Source organism: Cricetulus griseus (assembly GCF_003668045.3).
Source record: "Cricetulus griseus strain 17A/GY chromosome 1 unlocalized genomic scaffold, alternate assembly CriGri-PICRH-1.0 chr1_1, whole genome shotgun sequence".
In the NCBI taxonomy this organism is placed as follows: Eukaryota; Metazoa; Chordata; class Mammalia; order Rodentia; family Cricetidae; genus Cricetulus; species Cricetulus griseus.
Window position 1 is genome coordinate 183,277,307 of NW_023276807.1, and position 27,107 is coordinate 183,304,413.

General features: G+C 38.9%; 1 long non-coding RNA gene and 1 pseudogene across 1 annotated transcript; both read left to right on the top strand.

Moving 5' to 3' along the window:
- The first annotated feature begins 1,126 nt into the window (after positions 1 to 1,126).
- Positions 1,127 to 16,965, top strand: LOC118239731. The gene is made up of 3 exons (XR_004772585.1): positions 1,127 to 1,185; positions 2,519 to 2,792; positions 14,049 to 16,965. It is a non-coding gene; the product is annotated as an uncharacterized LOC118239731 (long non-coding RNA).
- A 9,028-nt stretch (positions 16,966 to 25,993) lies between these two features.
- On the top strand, positions 25,994 to 26,709 carry LOC100752670 (annotated as a pseudogene).
- Positions 26,710 to 27,107: the final 398 nt, after the last annotated feature.

Consider the following 27,107-nt stretch of genomic DNA (forward strand, 5'->3'; position numbering starts at 1 on the left):
GAATCAGTTTCCCTGTATGTGATAAAATAATGAAATACTTGACACAAAGGTTTACCGTAATAGTTCAGTAAGTGAATATATGCAAAATATGTTAAATAATATCTGATTATGGAAGGAATACCCAATATGTGTCTATAAATTATGTATATACACATATACATATAAACACATATATGTATACATACACACACACATATATATATACATATATATATGTATATATATACTGTTTTACTCTGTATCATAATGTTTTGCTTCATGATTGACTGTCTAGATAGTGATATCTTTTAAAGATAATAACAGATGGCACATCCATTGTAACATCATGTCTCAATGTATCAGTCACATATTTGTTTGCCTATATAATCAAACAAGGAGAAAAGGAAGGCAAAAGCTGTTCAGTTACTGGCTGGAACAGAGATTTATGATATCACTACCACCTAGAGATGTCATAGCCTTGTGACATCACCACACAATGCACTACTCATGTTTTGTGGTGATGCTTTATGAAATGTACTATATGTCCAGTTATATAAAAATATGGCAATGCAATTACACACATGACATAATACTATAATAACATAATATTACTGTGTTGATAGTTTAGGTATTTAGTACATTTTACTTTTAAATAACTATTTTAGAGTTTTATCCTAACTATAAAAAATTTTCTGTAAAACTGTATGCCATGTTAATCCTTCAGCAGAGTACATACATTTCACAAGTGCCACATCTCTAGATTACACAGGCAGCTACTTGTAATGAAGGTCTTAAACCACTTTGGTATGTTTACATATACCCTCTGATGTTTGCACAATGCCAATATCACCTAGCAATGCATTTCTCCATATGCTATGTAGTGTCTCACTGTGTATATTCTGCTTATAACTCTGTCAGTTTAAGGGCTTCAGTTAACAATCTTAAAACTTTTGAGTTACAAATCTTCTTTGTATGTTTAATCTTATTGATTGTTGAATAAAATACTGTTTGGCCAATGGCAAGCAAGGACTAGGAGTCAAAGAGGATTCTGGGAAATGTAGTAGAGAAGCGATGATCTAGGCAGGAAATGACATGGCAAGGAGACTCATATCTAAGGGAGGAAACAGGAAGTATGTCTCTCTTTTCCCCTCGGCTCCTGCTCCAGTGGCACGATGTGATCCACCAGCAAGGAGGGATGCCAATAAGGTGTCTGATAAGATAAATCTTATAAAATATATAGGTTTATGATTGTTAAGACTGAGCTAACAGATGAGAATCCTAGTCATTGGCCAAGCAACATTGTACCTAATACAAGTTTCTGTGTATTCAATTTGGGCCTAACTCGGACAGCGGCTGGCGTAAAGCTCACACGTGGCAGTGGGGCTCAGGCAGCTTTTGGCAGAAAGATTTACCGTAACATACCTCAGCAACTCAAATTGAAATTGTGTTACAAACTATGTATCTATTTGCCACATTTCTGTATTTATTCAAGGAATATACAAATCATGACATCTAAAAGCAAACCCATGAGTACTTTGACATTCAGCCCATGCTCCTAAATTCTACTCATATCTCAGTAATGGTATTTCCCTCCACTGAGTTATCATAGAATTCTTGATGTTCTTATAATGTTATTTTCCTGTCACCATCCATGGTCAATCTTGAACTAAGTACTGGATATTGATCTTCAAAATATTCTCTTTTTTTACTCATTAATTTTTATTTTTGCTTCTTTTAAAATATACAAAAATAAATTAATTATTAAACAAATACATATTATATAACCAATTCTTGAGGTCAGTACATCAATGTAAGCACTTCCCATCTCCCAATGAACTATTTTCTCCTCATCTTCTCCTTCCACACCTTTCTCTCTCCTCTTTCTCTCTTTCTACCTTCTTTCATTTTGTTGCCTTTATGACAAATGCTCAGGATTAAGGTCAGGAACAAACCTCACATTTCCTGGACCACCCTGAATCCCAACCCCTGCCATGAGCTAATGCTCCTCATTCTCAGCTTTCTTCTCTCTGTTCTGAATATTGAACTCTAACTGCAGGGCTACACATTTCTGTTTCTCTCTTTTAGCCATGTGCTTTTTAAGAACTATCACCTGCAACAGCTGTGCTACCTGCCATAGATGAAGCAACTGTGTGTCATCTATTCACTGCCTTGTTAATTTTCCTACCAGGGAAAGTTAAATCCTTCATTTTATATTTAAGCATTTCTTTGTTTTGCTGGCTGTTTTTTGTTAGTTGGTGTATTAGCTTACAAACGTTGTCACCATTGATTGACCCTTCTCTTGGAGAAGACAAATGCCAACTATCAATTGAACAAAACTAATGTGATTAATGGAAACATTTTGACGATATCTAAAATGCATGCTATTCAATGAAATCTAGTTTATTGACTGTAGACAATACTGGACCACTTAAATGATTATACATGTCCTTTTAGGAATATTTTAGTCTCCTTTGTCTACTTTTGATTGAGTAATTCTCATTTTTCTAGTAATTTAGTAATTCTCATATTTCAATTTTAGGTTGTATTCTGCCATACACAGTTTTTCAAAAGTACCCACTTTGTGTTCTTCTATTGCCCTTGTTTGTGCTCAAGAGTTTGAATGCAAATCCTTATTGCTGAAGTACATGGTGACTGAAACTGACCTGAAAGCCTCCTCCCTGAAGACAACCTTGCCTGGTACCAGAAGGTGTAAAGTTAGAATCCATGAAAAGGAAGCCACCAATCGCTTTACCAGCTATGATGCCAGCACACCATGATAACCCTAAGAGCCAAACAGTGGCATGCATATCTTGGTAATAAACAACAGCTATCCCTGAGTTCCGAGGGGAGGGATTTGATGGAGACATCCCATTTAGATTCTCTTCCAATGTAATGGCTAGCTTTGAGTTTCTGAATCTGTTCCTATCTGATAGTGGAGGAAATTTCTCTGATGATGACTGAAAAAGGCACTGATCTATGAGTATATCAGAATATCAATGAGTCATTTTATTGATACATTTTATGTTTTTTTATTTAGAACAATAGTTTAGGTTTTACCCTATGGTTCTGGGTTATATAGTCACTGGTTCTTGGTTAGCCTAGCAGTGTTGAGTGTTGTTCCGTATCATGGAGTGGGCCTTAAGTCAAACCAGGTATTGGTTGGCTACTCCTACAAGTTCTATGTCACCATTGCTCTAGCATAGTTTGCAGGCAAGACAGTTTGTAGGTCAAAGGTTTTATGGCTAAATGGGTGTTTACAATTCTCTTTTGGTAGACTGCAGAGTACTGACCCACACTAAAGACACTAGAATATAGGGGTGAAGGCCCCATGTATGCACCAGCTTGGATTCTCTATGTTCAATGAGTTATGTGGGTGTTGTCCTCAGTAATGGAGCCCCATTTTAAGTTTGCAAAGAGAGACCAATTGTCTTTTAAACTGTCTGCATTGTTTGGGGATTTTCATGGGACCTCCTTGACCAACAGCTCAAAACCAGTCTTACTAATGGAAGCCTCCTTTGGTGACAAGAGATGGCCAGTTGAGACTCATTATCTCCCATTATTAAACCTCATTAGCATAATTATATATTTTAGAAAGTTTCCATTGTAGTCAGTTTCCATTGCATTATGTTTCCTTGAATTCCCCTCAATTCCAGTTGTCTCTCCTGACATTCTCTCCCTCTACTTGATCTCTCTTCTCACTCCTCACCAGATCTTCCTGCTCCTGTTACCACCTGCTCCCAGCCTACAAAATATATTCTATTTCCACCTTCCTGGAAGATCCATTTTCCCACATCCCTTTATCTTTCTATATCTAACCTCTGGGCCACTGATTTTAGTTAGGTTTTCATTTACTTAACAGCTAATATCGACTTATAAGCAAATACACACTGTATTTCTCTTTCTGGTTCTCGGTTACCTCACTCAAGATGTTTTTTTTTTTCTAGTTCCATCCATTTGCATGCAAAATACATGATGTCATTTTTTAAGCAGCTGAGTGATACTCCATTGTGTAAATGTATCATATTTTATATTTTCTTTATCCATTCTTCTATTGAGGGGCATATAGGTTTTTTCCAGTTTCTGGCTATTACGAATAGACCAGCAATAAACACGGTTGAGCAAGGTTCTCTGAATCAACTAATGTAAGTCTCCCAGAGACTGATGTAGCAAGCACAGAGTCTACATTGTTCAGGGACCAGATTCTGTGTCCATAAATTACAGCTTTTAGCCTAGTATTTTTTTTTTGGACCTCCTGAGTGACAGAATGAATAGGTTTCTAGGTTTTGTGCCTGCTCTTGGGACTCTTTTCCTCCTGTTAGGTTGCCATGTCCAATTACCAAATAATGGATTTTGCTTTATCTTACTATCTTTTATTTTGCCATGTTTTATTGTTATCTCTTAGAAGACTATTTACTTCTAATGAGAGACAGAAAGGGAGTGGATCTAGAGGGTAGAGGAGATGGAGAGTAGCTAGGAGGACTAGAGGGAGGGGAAACTACAACCAGAATATAATGTATGATAAAATAATATATTTTCATTGAGGGAAAATATGTCCTGGTACTAGAAACCTAGCCAATTACTCAATGCAAGTGAAGTCATGGATCTTTCATTTTACTAAACCAGCATTTATTAGCATAATACAGCAACAACCACTATTATACTAAATTAGTAGAATCTGTAATTACATTCTAAATATTTATGCTTATACCCACAGACAAGTATAGTCTTCACCCCTCTTTCAACAAATAGAGGGCATTACAGAAAACCACATGATCAAATTGCACAGTTGTGGGTCCCAATCCTAAATGATATAGCTGCCACATAATTCCTGCAGCTGAGACTCAGGGATGATTGTGGAAATGGGGTTGAAGGATTATAAGAGTCGAAGGAATGGGAAGTTTGCCATGAGTATGTGTCCACTAGGAATGTCAGAAGATATGCCCTTGAGGTCTCACCAACATGGCTGCCTAATCATAAAAAACAAGGGTGACCAATAAACACACTAACAATGAAAAAGGAAAGCTAGTGAGGTTTCAACCCTAGACAAAGGACTGACAGCCACAAAGAAATACTGAGAGAGGGATCATATACCAATTGGTATCCAATATCCAATGACCAGTCCTGAAAAATTGTATATACAAGCAATAATTCATAGACTGAGCAGGGTGTACTTAGGATATATATATATATATATATATATATATATATATATATATGTCTGCATGTATATATACACATACAGAAATACTGAAATACAATCTGCTCTCTATATATGTAAATATATATTACATGAATATGTAAAACTTTTAAAAAGAGGCCCTTAGTTTGAGATACAGCAAAGGAAAGTACATGGGAAATTTTTGAGGGAATAAAATAAAGGGCTAAGTAACGTAAGGGGAAAGTATATTCTACAGATATATAAATATACTGATTATTACTAGAGTTTTCAACATTTGATTTTTTTCTAGGTTAAATAAAATTTAATTATGAATTATTTTATATAATTAATATAAAATATGCTACATGAAGCACATAATTTGATAATTGACAGGTGTTCACCCTTGGAACTATCAGTATTATCAATACAATAAACATATGAATCATTCCCAAGTCCACTCAAGTCCCTTGCCATCCTTCCTCAAAGGTTCTGCCTACATCCCTCCTATTGCCAGGTGCCGCCACCCACCATAGACTCATTAGTGTGCTATGTCTAGAAAGAGAGGTGAACAGGGATCTGCTATATGTAACTTCTCAGCCAGCTTCTTTTACTCATCACAATTATTTAAAATCTGTTGCGTGTATTCCAACTCATTCCTTCTTATTTCTGAGTAGTTTATTCAGAAAATTTAGTGAAACAGTTGACTTTCCTGCATTTTCTCCTTCTTTAACTAGTTTTCTTGTTTTTCTTCTAATCTTTATACTTTTTCTTTATATACCCCAAACTGGTCATGTATTTGAGATATTTCCTATGCCTCTGAAGTACTGAGATTACAAAAATTATTCTTCCTAAGATTATGCTCTGAAATATATTTCTCTCCTTTTTTTAACTTTTATTGATTCTTTCTGGATTTCACATCATGCATTCTGATCCCACTTATCTCCTCATTTCTCATCTGTCCTCTGCTCTTATAACCTCCCCCCCAAATAAGATCAAATTTAAAAGTAAAAACAAAACACAAACTGAACAAAGAAACAAAACCAAGAAAAAGGAAGAAGAGGAGCAAGAGGAAAATGAGGAAGAAGAATTAAAAATCTTGTGGAAGCAGTGGTATGGCCCATTGAGACATAACAGTATACCCTTTAGTCCATTCATGTTTACTTGCAAGGGCTCATTGCCATTGGTCACTGGTCTGGCTCAAGGTCTCTGGTTTATGCTACACTACAGATGCTAGCCCTGAATCACACCAGGTACAGCACACAGGAGGGCAGACCCTATCTGTCTGGGCAGCACACTTGAGATGACCCTGTTGTCAGGGTCACAGGTGAGCCACCCCTGAGGGCATGAGAGCTGGAGAGCTGACCTAGGCTTGTCCTTCCACCCTTATGCCCCCTACAGCATCTTGCATGGGCAAAAGAGTAGAGTTGGCCCTGGTTTTATGAATGAGAGGGACCCAGATCTGAAGGCCTGGGAGCAGAACTGGCTTTACTCCTTGCTGTAGATAGGTGCATTGGGTGAGAGAACAACTGTCCAGGTAGTGACAATGAGCAAAGGCAAGCAAGCTAACCAACCCATTTACCCCTCAGACCCAGAACCAGAACTATGAGTTGGCCTGTAGGGGAAGCTATAGCCACACCTACTGAGGGGCCTGGCAAGGTCGCTCTGTAAGTAAGGCTTTTCCCTATTAAATACCTGTATGATTAATGTCTCTTTATTCCAGAAGACACCAAGGTAAAACACAGGCCAGAGCTAGGTTATAGAACCCAGCCAGCACGGCCAGAACAAAAGGGCCCCGTGTCCCCACGTGCAGCCCCTTAAGAAGCTCCCTTACATCACCACTGCTTTCCTTCACCACGCCCTTCTGGGCGTGTCCCTGGATCCACCTGGTACCTGCCCCAGGACTATTGGGCGGGGCTAGGATGACTCCCTACAAATACCCTTATATTTCTTCTTGGCTCCGTATTGGTAACTTCCCACTATATTGGCCCACCCCAATATCCACCTCATCTATTAACTGCAGGGACATGTGAAAGGGAGGAATCTACAGATCCAAAACAGCAGCAGCTCCATGACACAGGGCAACAAGATAATATTAGAAATTTATTGCAGGTCTTATTTAAAAGTGTTGCTTTTTCTGTCCTTCACTCTTGTTATGTTTTTTAGGTCACTATATAGTTTGTGTGTATGCATGTTGTTTTTTTTAACCTCTAACAATAGCAGCAAAATTCCTTTGCTTTAAGTCTACTGAAATTCTTGACATACTTGAGTTTCTTTGCTCCACAGAGGACTGCCATTTCTGCCAAGTTGAAAGATTTTCCTCTTTGTTTTATTTTACTTGAATCACTGTCATTGATTAATTTAGAAATATGTTTTGTTGTACCTAACCAAGAACTTTTTAATTACTTTCAGTGATTGGATTAAACAGATTATCTAGTTCCAAAAACCACCTAAAATATGTGCCCATGGTTTGGTTTGTTTATGTAACAATTTGCTTAATGACTCATTCATGTGGCAAGGATGCAATTATGTAGTAAAATCCTACTTAGTGTTTTACACTGTCTCTTCTCTCAGTGGATTTTATGCTTAATGTTAATATTATCAAGCATCTTTTCAATATTAACTTTGTGTTTTACATACTACAATGCATTAATATATTAATGCTTTCTATATAATAAAGACATTAATTAAGGCCTTCCATTAATTGCTAGCCTTTTGTTTTAGATGTCATATTTAGTGTAACATAAATATGACATATAATCAATATTTTCCTCTTTGAATGATGTCTTATATTGAAATATTTATATTATTTTATTCGAATGAGTCAGAACTTGGGAGATTTAATCAAAATACATTATTTATTCTGCCACTTACTCTTGGTACTTTCATGTTAGTATATGTTTGTGTGCTTGTTTCAATGTTAGCCAAATAATATACTGCTGAATTTCTAGTAATTGATTGCATTGTGTCTTAAAAACATCTAACTGTTCAGGTCATCAAAAATCTATCCTCTCATGGTGTGTGTAGCTCTGAGCAGGTGCTGTTCACAGCTTTCCAGTGGAAGCAGATACAAGGGTACAGCCCATTTGTCTCCCTTGTGGACTGTTTGTTCATTATCTAAGGTATAACAGAGTAAGATGACAGTGTGGTCTGAAATGATCCTATTCTTACTGACTGCAAAGAAAATGTTACCACTTACTGTTCTTTTATTTCACTCTAAGTATCTACTATTTTTACTTATTAATTTGAATTTTGCTTTTAGTTTAAAACCTGTAAAAATTGGCAAGCTAGAAAAAGATGCATACACCAAAATGAAATGAAGGTGGAATTCTCAGTTGCTGCTAAAATCCGGTGTATAAGAAATATAGTAAATTTGGTATGCAGGTATTTTACAAAGTGCCTTGTTTAACAAATTAGTGCTCTACTCTAGTAGATACAGGCTAAGCAAATTGCCTGCAGCTTTACTTTTAGCAACTCACAGGGTCCGCAAATATTCTTAGACCTTTCCCTTGGGAAAAGGTCTGGCTATATCTGAACTCAGCAGGTTCACCATAAATATCCAGGTGTCCTGTATTCTTTGTACTTTGCAGTCTGCACTTGTCTCATCTCACAATCCTGAATTCATCCTTGGTATTGCCCATGTGGGTTTAGATTCTGGCATCTGTCTTTGAGGACAGCATATAGTCAATATTTAAAGCATAAAGCATTTTTGTTCACTACTTTCATACCAGACTGAGCACTGTCCTTATGTTGACAACAGCCTTGTGAAGTTTGAAAACTTTCTAAATCAAGCAGGGCAAACCAATTCATGAGATTTGGATAGAATTCATCATTTTGAAAGATATCTAATCTTACTATACATTTCCCTTTATTTGTTAGACTAAGAATTTGGAATTGTTCATTTTTCAAATCAGTCCATGTCTCCTCAATCAAATGCAGGCCAGTGGAAAGTCCTTGGGGCAGGAAGGCAGCCTGAGAATTGGATAGGTAGGTACAGTAGTTGAGGGAGAGGTTTACTGATGAATGATGAATGTCTGTTATTGCCATTGTCTGGTAATAACTCATGTCCTGCCCTTAGTGTCATGCCAATGCTGATATCTAGGCCCTAAAAGTGGGGTCCTGCTATCATCAGCCTCTGAGTTTGTTAGGAAACTCCTATGTTACTTATACAGATTCATACTTACGTAATTGTTACCTAAATTTCTCTCATTAGTCTTCACTTGTATAAAGGTGTTCTCACAGACACTTCATTGATTGGCTTCTACTGCTTTCATCTCACTCTTTCCCTGTTTGGAACACTATTCCTGGGATTAACTGAAAATGTAAATGTATCTGTGGGCTTTTGCTATTAAATTCTTGAAGAAGTCCAATTCTATATTCCCCTTTATATTTAAATTAGAAACAATTTTATTTTATATATAAATCCCAGTTCCCTCTCCCTCCCATTCTCCCATGCCCCACACTGACCTCCATCCCATCCCTCTTCTGCGCAATAGAAAGGGTAAGGCCTTCTATGGGGATTATCAAAGTCTGTCACATTATTCAGGGCAGGGCCTAGGCCCTCCCCCATGTGTCTAGACTGAGAGAGAATCCCTCAATGGGGAATGGGCTCCCAATGTTCATTCATACAGTATAGATTCTGTTCCATTACCAGGGACCCCATAGGCTACCCAGGCCTCCTAACTGAAACCCACATGCAGAGGGCCTGGTTCTATCCTATGCTGATTTCTTAGCTGTCAGTCTGGGTTCCATGAGCGCCCCCTTGTTCAGGTCAGTTGTTTCTGTGGATTTCTCCAGCATGGTCTTGACCCCTTTGCTCATCCCTCCTCCCTCTCTACAACTTAATTCCAGGAATTCAGCTCAGTGTTTAGCTGTGGGTGTCTGCTTCTGCTTCCATCAGCTACTAGACTAGATGAAGGCTCTATGATGGCATTTAAGGTAGTCATCAATCTCATTATAGGGGAAGGGCATTGAAGATAGTTTCTTCTCTATTGCTTAGATTTTTAGTTGGGGTCATCCTAGTATATCTCTGGACATTCCCGAAGTGCCATTTCTCTTTAAACCTATAATGCCTCCTTCTATTAAGGTATCTCTTTTCTTGCTCTCCTCTATTCTTACCCCAACTCAATCTTCCTGCTCCCTCATATTTTTGTCCCCCTCCTCTTCTCCCCTTCTCTTTCTCCTAACTCCCTCCTCCCTCATGCTCCCAATTTGCTCAGGAGATCTTGTCCTTTTCTTGTCCCATGTCTTTGTTTCCTTCCTTACTTGGCAGGGGAGATACCATGATCACAAAGTCAGATTCTTATCAAAATTGTCTCCCATCTCCTGCAGTCTGGCCTATGTAGATGTTCACAGCTACTCTCCCTTTCTGTTGATAGTCAAGTCTAGACATCATGCAGGGAGACTAAACTGCTCTGATGTATTCATAATCTCATACAAAGGGTTCCCACATGTCTCCCTCCCTACCATTTTTCATGTATTATATGCTTAAGTAAGTAAGACATCATATATTAAGCATTCTTTATCATTTGATGGACCAATAAATCCTGATTAGAGAACCATGTGTGTCTCAGCACCCTACGTTGTAGTTGTCTTTGATGTCTTCATGCTCACTCCTTCCCTAGTCTAATCTTTTCATTGGCAAAGATACACTTTAAGGAACATCTCTGAAATTCATATAATTAGTCATATCATATTGGGAAAATTAAATACTCAGATCCAGCTCACATCCTTTATCCAACCAGAACAATACATTGGTGTGCATCTGACAGAAGAGACATGGGGACAGCAAAGGAAACATTTAAAAAGTTAACAAAAAGTATTGAGTGAGAGTAGAAAGACCCAAAATGTTAACCTTTTTTTTAACTAAAATGAAAAGTTTTATTATGGGCATCATAGGAAATACCTGTAATGCCAGCTCAGAAGGCCAAAGCAGGAAGCTCTCAAATTCTAAAACTGTCCTAGACTAAAGGGTATGATTCTTTCTCAAAATTAAAACAAAAAGACAAAAGGAAACAAAAACTCAAAAAATCAAAACACACAAAAAATGCTGTTTAATGAATTAAGTACACATTCTATGTGCAAAGATCAAATCTATGTGGAATTAACACATGCCTGTAACACATGTCACAGCATAGAAGAATTTATCTGGTTAATTTTCATTGAAAACTATGCAGGGTGCTCTACTATTCTTTTCATTCATATATGAAGTGGTGAGATTTAACCAAAGATAAATAAAAATCATTCCATGTCACAAGATTTGAGTAAAGCATGATTTAAATCCAGTCTCTGTGAATCGAAAATATCCAATCTTCACCACTACATTGAGCTTCCTAGAATATCTTTGGAAGGGAGAAACTGACAATATTATGTGTAAGTGCTCTCACTGTAGATAATATAGCCATAAGAATATACTGTGTGGTACTCCATGGAGAAGGGGAAAGGGACAACATCTCCTGAGCAATTTGGCAGCATGGGGGGAGGGGAGAGGGGGCTAGGAGAATGAGAAGGGGAGAAGAGGAAGGGTAAGGAGGACATGAGGGAGAAGGAAGGTTGAGTCGGGGGAAAGAATAGAGGCAAGCAAGATAAGAGATACCAAAATAGAAGGAGACATTATAGGTTTAAAGAGAAATCAGGCACTAGGTAAATGTCTGGGGATCTACAAAGATGACACCAGCTAACAATCTAAGCAACAGAGGAGAGGCTACCTTAAATGCCCTCCCCTGATAATGAGATTGATGACTGACTTATATAGAATCCTAGAGCCTTCTCCCAGCAGCTGGTGGAAGTAGAAGAAGACACCCACAACTAATCACTGAACTGAACTCGAATCCAGTTGCAGAGAAGGAGGAGTGATGAGCAAAGGGGTCCAGACCAGGCTGGTGAAACCCTCAGAAACAGCTGACCTGAACAACGGGGAGCTCTTGGTCCCCAGATTGATAGCTGGGAAACCAGCATGGGACTGATCCAGACCTCAGGAATGTGGGTGTCAGTGAGGAGACCTCAGAAATCCATGGGGCCTCCTGTAGTAAATCAGTACTTATCCCTAGCACAGGAATGGACTTTGGGAGCCCACTCCACATAGAGAGGTACTCCCTGAGCCAAGATACATAGGGGTGGGCCTAGGACCTATCCCAAAGGATATGACAGGCAGTGAAGGCCCACTATGAAAGGCCTCACCCTCTCTGGGGTTCAGAAAGGGTATGCGGTAGGTAGGGGGGTGTTATGGGAGGAAGGGAAGGAGAGGGAACTGAGATTGCCATGTAAAACAATCTTGTTTCTAATTCAAATAAAAAAATGGAAAAAAAAACTGTGGTAGCCCTTTTCCTCAGTAGGGAAGTGAACAAACCATCTCACATTCAGACAACAGACTGTTGTCAGCAGTGTGAAATCTGAGCTAGTGACCTGTGATGACAATGACAAGTTTGATATTTTGGGAATAGTAAAACAGTGAAAGTTTGCTGGTACCTGGGATTAGAGTTGTATATTTATGACCAAGGAAATGAGAGTATCTGAGAAAGAAGAAATTTTCCAAGTCTTAATTGTAGTGGTAGCAGCTTTACAGTGTCTACATGAAACAAACAGCAATTGTATGTGCATTATATGTCAACAAACTTGACTTTGGAGAGTATAATCTGGGCCCATGTTGCCTCTACAATGTACATTTTCATCACAGTTCAGTTCCTCTCTCCACCGTTTCATTAAAACTGATTAGTTTTTCAACACCAAAAAAATATTCTGTGTAAAGTCTCATAGGATTTTTCTGTCCCAAAAGAAGTTTGGACACATATCTAAAGCTTAGAAATATCAGAGCTGAGAACATATGAGTTGTACAATTTCAAGAGAAGAGCCATGAAGCCCGGGGGCAGGAGATGGAGAGGTAGTTGTGAATGAGAGCATAGTATAGAGAGCCAGAGCCCAGGGTAATTCAGATATTCTTCCACATTCTGCTTCTACTTTCTATCAAATGGCTCATCCAGTTAATAATTTATCCACATTTGTTCAACTTTGGTTGCCCTCTAGCATGTTCCAGGAACTATTACTTCTGTCACAGTCCCAACAACCTCTTATATAAAGTGATTATGATAGTTATTGTCAGGAAGGATGTTTGAGAAGATTAACCTGGGATGTGCACAAAGATAAACTGAGGGACCTTTTGTGGTTGTTTCTGGACCTCTTACCAGCTGTCCCTTGACAGTCAGAAGATATTCTTTGTAATTTATGGAGAGGTTTTAAAAATGGTTATAAATCAGAGGAGGACAAAATAAGGACAGTCCTGAAGCTGGAATTCAGAGTAAAGTTTAAGGCAAGACATTGGGTCAAGGGCAGATATTCAAATTAGCTGAAGAAGCCACTGGATTCAGGATGGAACACAGGTTCCTAGTCTCTCTCTCCCCTCTCTGTCTCTCTGTCTCTCTCTCTGTCTCTCTCTCTGTCTCTCTCTCTGTCTCTCTCTCTCTCTCTCTCTCTCTCTCTCTCTCTCTCTCTCTCTGTGTGTGTGTGTGTGTGTGTGTGTGTGTGTGTACTTTAGAAGATGAAGCCACAACTGGGGAATATGTATGTGTTAATTAGCTATGAGACAGATTAAATGTTTCTTTCCTTTAGGAAGGGCACCAGACCCTTGTCTGTCACCATTCTCTGTTACAGAGATTGGTTTTCATTTAATTCCTAGCTGAGGAAAATAGAATCTTAATAACCTCTCACTTTAGGTGGGTTTAGTGGCACAGGCCTGTGATCCCAGGTCTACCTAGAGAGTTCCAGGGTAGCCTGAGTTATATAACAAGACCTTGTCTCAAAGAAAAATAGAAGTAATTAGGTTTTGTGAGATATAGAATTCCTACCCATGAGGAACATGTATAATTAGATTACTTTGAGATATGTAGTAAGAAAAGCCTTTTGTATATTTTCTTTGCAGATGAACTTGAACCCCGAATGCCTCCATTTCTGCTAAATGTATTAGAGTGAGTTAAAGTTGCTAAATTTTCAAATGAACAAAAATTGCTAATCTATGGGAAGAGCATGAGTATCCCTTTAGAAATGTTTCTCTCCCTGTTTGTAAAACTGAACATTTACCAGCATCCAAGGATGTGTGCTGGCTGGAGTCCAAGGATAGGAACTTTTCTCACTCCTGTATTTCTGTGAGGATTTTCTTCCAAGAATGTTTTTGACTTGTTGTCCCACCATTACTTCCATCAGTTAAGGTGACTTGATTTACCTAGGTAAGATGCAACAGTCATCAACCCACACTTCCCAACGGTCCTGGGTATTGTCAGCAAATGTCCTGAGTATGGGTGTGCGTTCTCACTATTTGTATTTTCTCCAAAGCCAGTGGGAGGTAACGACCTGTGTAAGCATCTTAAGTCTGCCTACAAGTATAGAGTGGGGTTCCTTTCCCCATCCCTGCAGATGTGTCAGACAGGTTGTTTCTGGAGGCAGGGGCAACATTCCCATGCATCCTGGCTTCTACTTACTAAATGTCATTGTATTTTCACAGTTGTGATAACCAAAGACTGTCTCCAGACATGAGCAGAATCACAATCTACCTGCATTGTTGAAAGCTACTCCTCTGTATGATACAGGAAGTAATCAGATCATTTGGGACCTTCTGACAAATAATGACCTGTAATTAATCTTCATTACAAACATAATTGACATTTTGACCTCCACTCTTTTTTACCCCTCTTGACAACTTAACTTGTCTATACACAAAAATGGGTACTGCCCAAGACCTCAGAGGTCTCAGGTGGAATGAACCTCTGTTATATGCATGTTTCGTACCTGAGATAATGTCCCCCTTCTCTGGTGTATGGAAGGTTATAAAACAAATTTAAGGGTACTTCTACTGACCTAGTGGATAGATTTCAAAGGAATGTTCATCTCAAAAGCAAGCACCAACTCTAACAGGCTGGCAATCTCACCTCAGCAGCTAGCTTGTAGGTAGAACAGTTGGCTTGGGACTTGTTTTTTTTTTTTTTTTTTTTTTTTGAAAATCAGAGAAGATATTTATTCCATGCAAGGCTTCTTTGTGAAGTTAAAAGCCAACACCAGGCTGCAAAGTTTGGACTGCATCTTCCAGAGGCTCTTTGTAAGACACAGCCCATGCTCCTATCTGGGCATCACCCATGGGCACCATGCCCCCAACAGGCCTGATCCACAGAGCAGAAAGCCTTAGTTTTCAGTTTTGCAGCAGCAGCAGCCTTTAGGCTAATTAATAAATCATCAACACATTTGTGGTGTGAAAAATGAAATATTTATGCTCGCCAGAGTAATATTTCTGTCTTGCAGCCCCATGCTCTGTTGATGCCTGATGGAGGATGAAGTAAATACCAGCTGGTGTAGAATGAGTGGAATATAATTACTCTCTACAAAGTTAAGTGAATATTAAAACACAGAAGTCATAGATGCTGGCACTTGTCCCACCCTAACTCTGCTGCCCAATCAATGGCTTTCTGACCTGATGTTTCTCCCTAGCCTGATGTTTGGATCCACACGCAGCTTCCAGCAGGATCTCAGTGAAGGGCTTGCTTGTGAGCAATATAAATGCAGCTGTCCACAGAAAGCTGGGAAATATGAAAGTTGACCTCTTTGGACGGAGAAATTTTTCTGATGCTAGCAGAATGGGGAAAAGGGAGACTAAGCTGAGAGTGCCATCTCTGAAAGTTATAAATGGTTGACCTTGACAAAGGTGAATGTGAAACTTTGTATTCTGGCTTGCATACTTTATAATAGGCAATTTTGCACCATGTGACCAGAGAACACTGCCTCATAAGTTCATTATCAAAGTGTTGCATGGTGGCATTAGTGAAGGTAGAGATGAAATTCAAGAGCAACCAGTCAGAGGCCAAGTTAATGGTTCCACATATCAATATGTCAAGGTGATGGCAATGAAATTGCAGAGGACCTCATTCAGAAAAAAACAAGGTCTGGAAAGTGACTCGGGAGCATTGAACACTTGTTCCATTCACAAATGTGCATGCTCACACTCACATTCATTTCTTTAGCACACAACTGATGCTCTTTATATTTTTCCATGACAAGTTTCGGCTTGTGTGAAAATAATGACTTAGAACACCTTTACTTAAAATATTTAGGTATTCACTTGTCACTTGCCCCTGTATGCTTGCGATTTTCAAATGTGTAATTATGCCCCTGTCTCACAGGATGTGCTTGCCAATGTCTGGAAATATGTTTGGTTGTCACAACTTTGGGAGTAGAAAATTCCAGGGAGGAGGGATGCTCCTAAAATTGCACACTGCAGAGACATTCTCCCACGACAAAGAACTCTACAAGTTAAATGTCAAGGTTCAGATGGAAATGTCAAGATGAAGTAGAGAGACACTGCTGTGGAGTATTTCATAACATAGTTGAGATATAATTTTTAACAGCCACAAGTAACCAATAATAATGTTGTTTTTAACAATGCCAAGATGCAGCATGACCCTTATGAGCATGAAGCTGTGTAGTATTTTCAATATAATGTCTTGTGCACAGAACTACTCACATGATTGTGCACAGTTATTATTTGAATACTGCCACCACCTTCGAAAGAGAGCTTGCTGGGCTGATAAAATGGCTTAGCAGATCAAGACTCCAGCAACAAAACCTCAAAAGATGAAATCAATCCTGAGAACCTACATGGAAGAAGAGAACTGACACCTGTAACTTATCCACATGTATAGTGGGGCACATGTGTTCCCCCAAAATTAATTAATTAAATAAACAGATGTAAAAACAAGAAAAATAGGAAATAAACTTCCTTAAATTACCTGTCAAAATGCAATCAACATTACCTATTTCCTGAATCCTTACTGATGCTGTAAGGATTACCCATCTCTCTCATCTTGTTGGTGAATTTGTGTTCTATGATGCAAATAATGTCACACACACACACACACACACACACACACACACACACACACACACCATTTTTTCTGTTAATTTTCATTTTACTTTTTATCCTCATATAAAATGTGTCATTCATATTACTTATACATTTTCTTTCTGATTATTCTGCTATTCCTCTTACTCAGTTGTAGGCAGTCTTCTCATGTACTTGATATCAATAATTTTATATTGACATGTAAGAGCCATATTTTATCTGCCTGATCCTACTACCTAGAAAGTTTAGGAAAGAGGGACTATATGAAGGTTGTAGTAGTTTGGAAATATTTCATTTTTTTATTGATTTTGGCTAAATGGTGCTAATTTGGGACAAATTAGGTATTGTGGGAAAGAACTAGGAAGCAGTCTGTCCTTGTCTGCAAGTTATTCACTTTACATGTAGATGATAAAGAACTTGTATATATACACTTTAAAAATAATATTTGAGATTATAATATGATTACAACATACCTCCTTTCCTCCCTTCAAACTCTTCCATGTACAATCCCCTCAACTCTCTTTCAAATTCATGCCTCCCTTTTTCATTGTTTTACACACACACACACACACACACACACACACACACACACACACACACACCATGTGATTTAAATGTATGTTTTCAAGACTTAGAATTTGGTATTGGATAGCCAGATGGTGTGTTCTTCCCAGGGGAAGACAATTTCTTCTACTCTCAGCGTTTATTACTTCCCTGTAGGTCTTTGTTTAGGGCTGAGGCCTTATCAGGTTTCCCCACATTCACTTTGCCATGTCTTTTGGTGTCATCTTTGTTCAACCCGCATTTAGGCAGGCATGGTGGTGAGACCTCATCTGTATAGCTTCTGAAATTTCTAGACAGCATATTCTTACAATCTTCCAGTGTCTGTCTCTTATGCTTTTTTTCTCTCTAATATTAAATGCTTGTTAAGAATGAAGAAGTTCCCCCATCCAGGTCAACATGTCAGCTGTTGTTGTCACTGTTCAGGTCTTGTTTGGGTAGCCATATTGTTGAAATAAAGAGGTACAGGGAATTAAGATTGCTGAGAGAGGAAGAATTAGTACTCTGCAGGAGTGAGTCTCCTAAAATACCATGCAAACTTCCCTAAAAAGTTATACATATAAGCAATACTAACTAAGCAGTTTGTATTTGTATATTCATTCATCCATCCATTCATTCATTCATTCATATATATGTATATGTGTGTGTGTACATGTATGTATTTGTGTGTGTGCAGCTTTGAACCTAATACAAGTTTCTGTGTATTCATTTGGGCTGGTTTAAAGCTCACACGTGGCAGTGGAGCTCAGGCGGCATTGGGCAGAAAGATTTATCGAAACAGAATGGTGTCAGAAGTAGGATGACCCCAGGCCCCAAGGTTCCTAGAGAAAGAGGGAAACCTGTGGCCACAGCCTGCCCTGTTGGGCCACTGAGAGGCAATGGAGCAGCTTCCATATGCTCGTGCCGGGCTCTTGGGGTTTGGACTCCAACACTCCTGAGACAGCCTACAGCCCTTGAGAGTTCTAGGGTTAGGATTCTAAGCTCTCACCACCACAAGCCACCTTCCTGCCTTCTAGAGACTAGTCAAACAGTGACAAAACCTGGGCAACTGGAGGTAATGTTACAAATTTCCATGTAAACTTTACAAAAGCTTAAAAAGGGATTTTAACAGCAAAAGATCAGAGACAAGCACGACTTCTTGTTAGCAGCATTTTCTTGGATGACCTCTGTTTTGCTAGAGACAAGCAGTGACTTGAATGGTTGCTTTAAGAGAGATTTCCTGAATCAGCAAAAGAAGAAAAAAACAGAGGCTAAGAAAGCTGCCACTTTAATTTTTGCAGTGTTGTTTAACAGATAAAAGACTGGTTGCCAGAAAAAGGTAAAGATTTACGGTAAAGACAGATCCAGATAAAGAAAAACCTCTAAAGGTTTTCACTACATTTAAAAATATATGTAGCCTTATGAGAGAAAAAAATAACAGGAGGAAATAGAGTAGCCGGTTATGGTGGCGAACGCCGATAGGATTTGCTAAAGGAAGCAGAGACAGGCAGATTTCCACAGAGAAACCCTGTCTCAAAAAAGAAGAAACAAAAGGAAGTAAAAATAGAATAGTAAAAAAGCCACCTAGAGATAAAAAATACACAGAGAATCTGGATAATAAATGCCATACTGTTGTCTTTAAATTGTTTGATTGCCGAGGAAAGAATTACTGCTGCTAAAATACATTGGATTATAAATGCTGCTAAATTAATCCAACTTCTACATTTTAAAAGTGCTTTGACTTCAGAATTTAAGTCTAAGGACAGGCTACTTAGAAAAAAAGTTTGTACTTATGTTTCCACAGAAAATCAAAAGCTGTAGATTCCTTCCAGACTAATATGGTTTGATCAAGCAAGACCCCCTAAAGCTGAAATGATACAGCCTTACAGACTACAAAAACAAGGACTTGGTTAGGTTTCTATGTTTTATCATGATCCCTATGGTATATGAACATCGTCCCCAATCAACAGGAAACAGTTTAGAAAGAATGACACCCATATCCCCAAATATTGTTTATAAATGTTTGTTTTCATTTAAATGGAGTTATTTATAAATGATAATGAGCATAGTCAATCTCTTTTTAAGGAAAGAAAAGGGGAATAGGATATAGGAATAAATACTTTATTGATACAACTTTAGGGTCAATTATGTGATATGTATATGTCTCCTCTTGTTTAGGTATTATGCTTATACAGATCTTTTACCTATAATAGTCAGAACTTATAATTAGGTTAGTTAGGTTTTCTAGATATAGAGATGTATTTGAGATGGTTAGGTATTCTTCAAACATTTCAAAGACCTACAGAAATATGGCATTTAAATGGTTTAGGGTTTTTCTTGGCAGTGAGACACAACTGCTCCTGGCATACCAATTACGTCAGAAAGGAGGATGGGCATCAAAGAAACTCGTTATGGAGTTTGCTTTCAACATGACAAGATTAGCCATTTGGGCAAGAAACTGCTCTTGCCTGGACTACTTGTTGCTAAATAAACTGGACATACAGGACCCACAAGAAAGTGACTACTGAACTTACAAAACAAGACAGTAGTAAAGGGTTCCTGTTAAAATGGAAAAGTGTGCTAGACACACTATGGCCTATAGGCTAAAGATGGATGCCCCAATGTTAAAGAGGAACTTTGGGTGACTGTCCAGGTATTGAGAAGTCTCTGTCAATTCTAGAGTTTATATCCTTCTGTGGTCTTTGATAGAGTTGAAGACAGATAGTTATGGTTATCGTTTTCCTCAGTTATTATAAAAGATAAGTTATCTTTCTTTTTATTTAGACAGAAAAGAGGAGATGATGGGGAATGTACTGTGTATGTTTATCTTATTGATTGTTAAATAAAATACTGTTTGGCCAATGAGACAGCAAGTAGACGGGACTAGGAGTCAAAGAGGATTCTGTGAAATGTAGTAGGGAAGTGCTGATCCAGGCAGGAAGTGACATAGCAAGGAGACTCATATTTAAGTGAAGGAAAAACAGGAAGAGTTCCTTTTTCCCCTCCGTTCCTGCCTGTGAATTTTAGGATGTCATTATTTTTTACCACTGAATAGTACTCCTTTTTGTCAATATACCACATTTTCTTTATCCATTCTTCAGTTGAGGTGCATCTAGGTTATCTAAAAGATCTGACTATTACAAATAATGTTGCTGTGAACATAGAGCAAATGTCCTTGTGGTGTGAATGTGCCTCCTTCAGGTACATACCCAACAGTGGTATTTCAGGTTCTTGAGGTAGGGTGATCCCTAATTTTCTAAGAAATTGCCATACTGATTTCCACAGTGGCTATATAAGTTTACACTCCCACTCTCAATGGAGAAGTGTTTTCCTTTCTCCATATCCTTTCCAGCATAATCTGTCATTGGTATTTTTGATCTTAGCCATTCTGATTGGTGTAAAATGGATTCTCAGAGTGGTTTTGATTTGCATTTCCCTGATGAACAAGGATGTTGGGCATATCCTTAAGAACCCTCTTCCAAAAACAGAAGCAGATGCAGAAATTCACAACTAACCAATGTGCCAAGCTCCTGGAGTACAACAGAAGTGAGGGAGGAGCAATAATATGAACAAAGAACTTAAAACCATAATTGGTAAACCCACAGAAACAGCTGCTCTGAGCTAGTGAGAGATCACTGACTCAGGTCTGACAAATGGGGGACCTGCATAAGATTGAACTAGACTCCCTTAATATAGGTAACAATGGTGTGACTGGGGCAGAATATGAGGCCACTGGCATTGGATTCAAGATCTAACATTAATGCACAAACTGACTTAGTGGGGCCCATTCTATATGGAGATAAACCTTGCCCAGCCTAGACAAAGGGGTGTGAAGGGTGGAGAGGTGCCTTGGTGCTGTCTCAACTAGATGATGGGACAGAGTTAATAGACTTCTTAGGGGAGGCCTTACCTCTCTGAGGAGCAGATGGAAGGTGGGGGGAACAAGTGGAGAGGAGGGAGGGGGAACTGGGATTGGAAGGTGAAAAACAAATTAATAAAAACAAAATTCCTGAAAAGAAAAAAGAATTTGAGTGGAAGAGGCACTGGGGAAGCATTTAGAGGGAGTAAAGGGAGCAGAGAGGTGATATAAATACATCACATAAATTAAAATTTTTAATAATTAAAAAATCAAGGAATTCATGATAGGATTTCCTCTTCATGTACTATTATCTGTTTCTGTGGAACATTAAGTGAAACCACAGCAGGAGGCATATCACAAGCTCTCTTATTGCCCATCTTGACAATGGAGAAGGAAGCATGTTTCTAAATCATGACTCCAGCATAGATCCCCAGGACTGAGAGACAGATCTACCCCATTCTCAACAGCATAGGGGCCCACAGGTTTACCACACTTGGACAGGACCTTTCTCACAAGGTTGACCATGTAGCAGAGAGAAGTGAAAAGACATACCAGATGTTGGAAGACCTGCTCCCAAGAGGAAGTGGAAGTTTTTACCACCTTTACTAATAAGATAAATCATATCATACCCCATAGAGGAAGTGAGGAGAGGGAAAGAGGACAATTGTGTTATGGTAATGGCAACTGAAAGGGAAAGCAGAGAGGAACAGAGATGCTTCTTGCTTCTCTGTTACAACAGCTCCTCTAAACCATTTAAAGTGTCTGCTTATTCATTCCTCTGCCATCCTCCTTTCAAATGCTTGTCTGGCAGTGTATTGTCTACTTTTCCCTTATCATTTCTGCTGTTCTGCCTCACATTGTTCCTCCCTCTATCCTTGGTGTTGATCACTGAAGACCACACAACAACTCCTCTTCTTGTGTTTAAAAGTCTCAGATTTCTTTCTATGGCTTCCCTTTATTACCTCTATCTTCCTCCTTCAGCTTTCAGATGAACCTGTGAGGATTCAGGGTAGCTTAGAAATGCTTTGTGATTTTAGTTTGTTTACACTTACTGTTTTTCCTGTAACTAACTCAATTTCTTCTTTACATCTGCAGAGACCCTCTATGCTCCCTCACCACTATTCCAGATAATTTTGTAAATCTATCTTCACAGCTTTCTTCAAATCTCTTTTCCTCTTACAGTATAAATGCTCATCTTCTCTAGACTACCACCCTCAGCTGTCTTCTCTTTCTCTATGTACGCCTAGTAAATGCATGATTTCATCAGTTAAGTATGTACCAAACAATTCCAAAATGTGTATCTTCTTATGTAAACTGCACACACTCACACCTGTGTTTGCAATGCTCTGTGCATATTTATATGGAGTTGTCATGATGCCATTTCAAATGCCACACTACTAAATCCTACTTTACTTTCTATATTTGTCTCAGTTAATATAATTAACATCTGTTCAGTTAAAAACCAAGGCATTAGCCATAATGAAGCTCTACCTATTTTTTAAATTATAGGTTTCATTACTATTTGACTAATGCCACCTAAAATACTCTTTAAAACTCAGAATTGAAGCCTGCCTCCCTATGCACTGGCTGAACAATACATGTGATTAAACATTGAATTTAATGTTTTGCGAAGGCTTTGGAGAGTCATCCTAACATTTAAGTTGGTGAAATCTGAATAAGGTTAGTTGCCCTGTGTCATATGATGGGCTCCATCCCATCAGTAGAAAGACTTAATAGTAAGCACAATGTCCACTGAGCAAAAGGTATTCTATCACCAGTCTGATTTCTCAATTGGATTGCAAATCTTTACTGAAACTTCACCCTGAAGACATAACTTTTCCAAGGTCTCATAACCATGTGAGGCAATTTTATAACATCTTGTTTCATATATTTGACTATGTACATATGTACCTTGTTGATATATTTCTCTGGAGAACCATCATTTATAAGGTTCTCTATTTTTAAATGAGGTGATTCACAATTTGCATTTGTGAAAAGGGAAAAAAACAAGAAGAATTGCCAAAGAAAACACCTTCAAGAAGAAAAATAGTTCAAAGCCACGACCTACACAAGTATGAAGTGAAAACACAGCCAACCTATTACAATTTTGAACCCACAACACAGTCTTCAGTGCCCTTGGCTCTGTTCCATCTTAGTCTCCCATCATGGAATAATCTTGAGTTTTCTTTGTTTGACATTTCTCAGCTTGCTCAAACAATTGTGATGTGACCTTCCCTTTGCTCAGTAACACTCTAGCTCTAATTTTTATCCTGGTTCCATATTTAATGATAATTATTTATGTTCATGTTGCCCCCAAAAGATTTGATCTCCTCAAAAATTGACCCTAGTACCTTGGTCAAATGGGATATCTTTATTCTGTAGCTAGCTTCTCCCATTAAATTCTTCCAATGCACAGACTCAATTTAATTAATCCCTTAGGTAGGGATTAAATTCTGCACCCTCTTCTCTGAATCCCTGACATTCAGGCATTCTCTGCCTCCTCAGCAACTACTGCCCTCAAGGGCTGTTCTAACTGCAAATAGGAACAAACTAAGGTGGCAAGACTAGTTGACTCATGGGCACTGCAGAGCTTACATTCTGTTGATGTCCCTTTAGACCAACCAGAGTAATCACCAGTATAAAACACAAGCAGAAGGTGACTTTGTAGGTGATGCTTCTGTTTGCTTTGTTGACACACACAGTTTCAGATTGTTACACAACCTCTCACCCTTCCTTAAACATTGTGGAAATGGCCAAGTTCTCTCATCATAGATCAACCCTTAGTGAGGACAAGAATTCTGTACTTCTTCCCTTCTGTGTCCTTAGGGAGAGCTTGTCTTACTTGAATTAAAAGAGAAACAGATGTGAATTTTAAAGGAGGTTTCAGAGGGTTTTTGTTTTTTAGCTCTACCATTGCAAGTTATTGGTCATCAAGGTCTTAAGTTCAGATACTCCATCCAATGTAATAATTTAAATTTCAATTTTTTCCACTTATTATAAAAATCTTAGACAATTGTTTTCCTTCTATAGTTTTAATTTCCTCATTTGAAAACACCATTTTGATATTATATGGGAACTAAATGAATTAAATATGTCCCAACAAGAATCCCATCAATAAAATGACTATTGAATTCTGAATTTTCTACACCCTCTCTGTTATAGGCAGTCAGCATTCTCTGTTTTCACCCCCAGATTATGTGGTAACCATGCCAAAGCACTCAGTCTAGATTCACCTTGCAGCAATAAAGAAAAACAACAAGCTAATTTGCAAAGTTTCCAGTATCAAAATATCTATTAAAATATGAAAATGGTATAAAACCAATCTGACCACAATAGCCTCTTTCTATTTTGCTTGGGAACCAGAGGTGAGCATCATATTTCCTGTTCTCAGCTTATGCTGCTTGCTTCCAGAAAAGACAATTTAAGTGCCTGTTATTAGAGTCTGTCAATAAATTTCAGAACCAAAGCAAATCACACTCAGTTGACTGACAGCTACAAATTAATTTTGCTTTCTTAAACAACTACCCAGCCAAATGTTCCCGCAGCTGACAAGCCTCACTGTGTGCTCTCCTTGCTTGGTGTAGCCTGCTGCACCTGCCATCATGTAATACAAATTATTTTCCCTTTATAACTCAACCTCTTAATAAGAAGACAATACAATTTGTTAACACATAGTTAGGCAATATAGCCCTGCTGTTTCTAGTTTTGTATGTTAACAGACTAAAGCTATACATGCTTGGAGATGTTCCTGGAAGGAACACTGGCATCACAGTCATAGGAGGACAATTGAGGTCAGTTTGTGATTTTTTTTTTGTTTTTTGAGACAGCGTTTCTCTGTGGCTTTGGAGGCTGTCCTGGAACTAGCTCTTGTAGACCAGGCTGGTCTCGAACTCACAGAGATCAGCCTGCCTCTGCCTCCTGAGTGTTGGGATTAAAGGCGTGTACCACCACCGCCTGGCCGTGATTTTTTTTTAAACCAGCTATCTTTGCTGATAGCTGACTAAACACTGTGTTGATTATTGGAGTTGAAAAGAAAATGTCAGTAAGTTCCTCCATGTAAAGACGCCATAGCTTAAGAATAAAAAATAAAAATAATTTATTATAATGGCTATGTATTAGCCAGGGTTCTCTATAGTCACAGAGCTTATGGAATGAATCTCTCTCTCTGTCTCTCTGTCTCTCTGTCTCTCTGTCTCTCTGTCTCTGTCTCTCTCTCTCTCTCTCTCTCTCTCTCTTTCTCTCTCTCTCTCATACAGGCTGCAGTCCAACAATGGCTAGTTATGATTGTAAAGTCCACGAATTTAGTAGCTGCTTAGTCCCATGAGGCTGGATGTCTCAGCTGGTTTGCTGGCATCTTGAAGAGGGAATGGACATGGGGCTGAGGACAAGCAAAGAACACAACCTTCCTTCTTCCATTGTCCTTACATAGGCTTCCAACAGAAGGTATTACCCAGATTAAAGGTGTGCCTTCCAGCTTCAAGGTCTGGATTAAAGGCAAGTGTCATCCTGTCTCAAGATCCAGAACAAAAGCCAGTTGTTAGCAGTTTGTCGTCTTTGGACTCAGAGTGTTTGAGGACCCAGGATGTCGCGTGGAAGCTGAAGCTGCTCTTCCAGGGTTGCCCCTCCGGCCAGGCGGGCCCCTCAAATGAGGGCTGCTATGAGACATGCGCCTGCAGCTCAGCCTCCAGCAGCAGCTGCACCATCTACAGTTGGCTCCCCTGCTGCTGCACCCAGGCAGCCAGGCTTCATGGCCCAGATGGCAACCACTGCAGCTGGTGTGGCTGTGGGTTCTGCAGTGCGCCACACCCTGGGTCATGCCATCACTAGGGGCTTCAGTGAGGGTGGCAGTGCTGAGCCTGCAAGACCTGAAATCACTTACCAGGAGCCCTAGGGAACCCAGCTGCTGGATCAGCAGCGAGGGCCATGCTCTCTTGAGATCAGTTTCTGGAATGCGCCCAGAACCAGAGTGACATCAGGCTCTTCGAGGGCTTCATTGAGGTTTTGCAACAGTGCAGAATTGCAAATGGTTTAATCTAATCAAGAAGTTCAAACTGAAGAAATGGACTCTGCCTAATTCATAGTGAAAGTGTGGACCCTGAGTAAACAAATCTTACTTCTAATAGCTCCATTACTTCACAATAGCCATGAGAGAGTCCTAACTATGTATTCACTCAGCTTGTAGTGTTGGGGACTGGGCAAGTGATGGCCTCTTTGAACCAACTGTATTTTGTGTGTGTGTGTGTGTGTGAGTTAATGAAAATAAAATTTTTTGATTCTGAAAAAAAAAAAAACAGTTGTCTTCCTACCTCAAGATCCAGATCACAGGTGTGCCCTCCATTTCTGGATTGTAGTTTATTCCAGTTATAGTCAAGTTGACAGTCAAGAATAGCCAACACAAGCTATAAAATATAGCGAACATACAAATGTGTGGTGATTATTTTATGAGCAGAAGTTGGGGTGTGAAATTCTTCCTGAGAGAGGCTACTCATTTGTTGGTATTTCTTCAAATGAGTTATATCACAATCCAGCCATGCTTTTAATCTCTGCAGAAAACTTGCATGCATTTTGTACATATGTCCACCAGTGATGTTACTATCCAGTTCCACATATCAGATGGAGTTTTTAATCTCAGAAGGGACTTTATTGTCAATACTTCTCATCTTCAAGGTGTAACTATCATTTTACCACTATGGAGT